The following is a 4,095-nucleotide window of genomic DNA, read 5'->3' as shown; positions in this document are numbered from 1 at the left end:
TCAAGCATAGTGGTGGTTGCATCATGTATGGGTATGCGTGTAATTGTTAAGGACCAGGGAGTTCTTCAGGATAAAAAAATAAAATAATGGAGCTAAACACAGGCAAAATCCTAGAGGAAAACCTGGTTCAGTCTGCTTTCCACCAGACACTGGTAGATTTATTCACCTTTCAGCAGGACAATAACCAAAAACACAAGGCCAAATCTACACTGGAGTCGCTTACCAAGAAGACAGTGAATGTTCCTGAGTGGCCGAGTTACAGTTTTGACTTAAATCTACTTTATAATCTATGGCAAGACCTGGAAATGGTTGTCTAGCAAGGATCAACAACCAATTTGACAGAACTTGAAGAATTTTGAAAAGAATCATGGGCAAATGTTGCACAATCCAGATTTACCTAGAAATACTCACAGCTGTAATCGTTACCAAAGGTGCTTCTAGAAAGTATTGACTCAGGGTTGTGAATACTAATGTAAATTATATTTCTGTATTTCATTTTCAATACATTTGCAAACATTTCTAAAAACATGTTTTCACTTTTTCATTATGGGGTATTGTGTGTAGATGGGTAAGATTATTGTCTTTATCCTTTTGAATTCAGGCTGTAACACAACAAAATGTTGAATACGTCAAGTGGTATGAATTCTTTCAGAAGGCACTGTATATAACCTTAAGCATGTATGACAGTATGCCTGAATATGCTGTTCAAGGCCTCAGGTTTGTAGTTTTACAAGCACAAAAAGGAGTCTGAGTCTCCAAAGTGAAAGAGAGAGAAGGATCAGGGTGCCATTTGAGTCAGTGGTGAGCCAGAGAGGAGGTTTCAGTACTGCCTTGTGTTGACTTGTTTTGGGATCTGTTTCTATTTTAGTTAACCTTTATTTTATCAGGGATACCGAGATCAAGGTCTCTTTTACAGATGAGGCATAAAGGACAGAAATTAACAAAAATACATACGTCAAAATATAAATACAAATTGCAGGAAGAAAGAAAAACAACAAACACATTCAACAGTAAAAAGGTCCTCAATCAGCTTTATGAATTGGTCACCAAAAAGAGACACCAAAACATCAAATTTAAGAACATTTAGAACATTGTTCCACAAATAAGGTTCTCCGTAGAGGCCAAAGGAATTTCTAGTTAGCCATCCCTGAGATGAAAACATAACAAAGTATCAACCTACTATGCGTGACATCAGAGGGCCAACCAACTTTCTGGTAGAGAATGCAGTGATGAGTACTAAAATGGTTGCCTGTAATGAAACGCAGCGTGATATAATAAACTGCATCTAATGGCTTTAAGGAAGTGGCAGCTGTGTTCATATAGATGATGTCACCATAGGCTAGGACCGATAGGAACCTCGACTGAATATTCTGCTTTCTACTATTTAATGAGAGGCAGGACCTATTTCTACAGAAGAAGACCATTTTTGTTTTCAGCTTCTCATCAATATGCTTTTTAAAATACAGCTTTTCATCTATCCAGATGTCCAGATATTTGTAAGCAGGTACACGATCAATATGGACTCCATCTAAAGTAAATACGCTAAAATAATCCGAGTTATTTTGATGCACACGAGAACAATATACACCACATGACCACAAGTATGTGGACACCTGCTTGTCGAACATCTCATTCCAAAATTATGGGCATTAATATGGAGTTGGTCCCCCCTTTGCTGCTTTAACAGCCTCCACTCTTCTGGGAAGGCTTTCCACTAGATGTTGGAACATTGCTGCGGGGACTTGCTTCCATTCAGCCACAAGAGCATTTATGAGGTCGGCACTGATGTTGGGCAATTAGGCCTGGCTCGCAGTCGGCTTTCCAATTCATCCCAAAGGTATTAGATGAGGTTGAGGTCAGGGATTTGTGCAGGCCAGTCAAGTTCTTCTACAGCGATCTCGACAAACCATTTCTCTGTGTGGACCTCGCTTTGTGCACGGGGACATTGTCATGCTGAAACAGAAAGGGCCTTCCCCAAACTGTTGCCACAAAGTTGGAAGCACAGAATGGTCTAGAATGTCATTGTATGCTGTAGTGTTAAGATTTCCCTTCACTGGAACTAAGGGGCCTAGCCTGAACCATAAAAAAACAGCACCAGACCATTATTCCTCCTCCACCAAACTTTACAGTTGGCACTATGCATTGGGACAGGTAGCGCTCTCCTGGCATCCGCCAAACTCTGATACATCCGTCGGACTGCCAGATGGTGAATTGTGATTTTATTACTCCAGAGAACGGGTTTCCAATGCTCCAGAGTCCAATGGCGGCAAGCTTTACACCACTCCAGGTGACGCTTGGCATTGTGCATGGTGATCTTAGGCTTGTGTGCAGCCATGGAAACCCATTTCATGAAGCTCTCGACGAACAGTTCTTGTGCTGACGTTGCTTCCAGAGGCAGTTTGAACTCCGTTTGGAATTCAGTAGTGAGTGTTATAACCAAGGACAGACATTTTTTACGTACTATGCACTTCAGTACTCAGCGGTCCCGTTCTGTTTAAAAATATATATATATTTTCACCATAATTTAACCAGGTAGGCCAGTTGAGAACAAGTTCTCATTTACAACTGCGACCTGGCCAAGATAAAGCAAAGCAGTGTGACAAAAACAACAACACAGAGTTACACATGGGATAAACAAACGTACAGTCAATAACACAATGGAAAAATCTGTATACAGTGTGTGCAAATGAAGTAAGGAGGTAAGGCAATAAATAGGCCAATAGTGGTGAAGTAATTTCAATTTAGCTATTTACACTGGAGTGATATATGAGGATGTGCAAGTAGAAATACTGGTGTGCAAAAGAGCAGAAAACAAAAACAAATATGGGGATGAGGTAGGTAGTTGGTTGGATGTTCTATTTACAGATGGGATGTGTACAGCTGTAGCGATCTGTAAGCTGCTCTGACAGCTGACGCTTAAAGTTAGTGAGGTAGATATAAGTCTACAACTTCAGTGATTTTTTGCAATTCGTTACAGTCATTGGCAGCAGAGAAATGGAAGGAAAGGCGGCTTTGGGGATGAAATATACCTGCTGGAGTGCGTGCTACGGGTGGGTGTTGCTATGGTGACCAGTGAGCTGAGATAAGGCGTGGCTTTACCTAACAAAGACTTATAGATGACCTGGAGCCAGTGGGTTTGGCGACAAATATGTAGCGAGGACCAGCCAACGAGCGCATACAGGTCGCAATGGTGGGTAGTATATGGGGCTTTGGTGACAAAACAGATAGCACTGTGATAGACCGCATCCAATTTGCTGAGTAGAGTGTTGGAGGCTATTTTGTAAATTACATCGCCAAAGTCATGGATCGGTAGGATAGTCAGTTTTACGAGGGTATGTTTGGCAGCATGAGTGAAGGATGCTTTTAGATTTAACTTTGGATTGGAGATGCTTAATGTGAGTCTGGATGGAGAGTTTACATTCTAGCCAGACACCTAGGTTGACGAGCATGCATTTAGTTTTACTAGCATTTAAGAGCAGTTGGAGGCCACGGAAGGAGTGTTGTATGGCGTTGAAGCTCATTTGGAGTTTTGTTAACACAGTGTCCAAAGAAGGGCCAGATATATACAGAATGGTGTTGTCTGTGTGGAGGTGGATCAAAGAATCACCTGCAGCAAGAACAACATCATTGATATATACAGAGAAGAGAGTCGGCCCGAGATTTGAACCCTGTGGCACCCCCTAGAGACTGCCAGAGGTCTGGACAACAGGCCCTCCGATTTGACACACTGAACTCTATTTATTTTATTTACCTTGGCAAGTCAGTTAAGAACAAATTCTTATTTTCAATGACGGCCTAGGAACAGTGGGTTAACTGCCTGTTCAGCGGCAGAACGACAGATTTGTACCTTGTCAGCTCGGGGATTTTAACTTGCAACCTTTCTGTAACTAGTCCAACTCTCTAACCACTAGGCTACCCTGCCGCCCCTCTATCTGAGAAGTAGTTTTTGAACCAGGTTAGGCAGTCATTTGAGAAACCAAGGCTGAGTCTGCCGATAAGAATACGGTTATTGACAGAATCGAAAGCCTTGGCCAGGTCGATGAAGACAGTTGCACAGTACTGTCTTTTATCAATTGCGGTTATGATATCGTTTAT

The sequence above is a fragment of the Oncorhynchus nerka genome, linkage group LG17 (assembly GCF_034236695.1).
Source record: "Oncorhynchus nerka isolate Pitt River linkage group LG17, Oner_Uvic_2.0, whole genome shotgun sequence".
NCBI lineage: Eukaryota > Metazoa > Chordata > Actinopteri > Salmoniformes > Salmonidae > Oncorhynchus > Oncorhynchus nerka.
Note: the sequence above shows the minus strand (reverse complement) of the source record.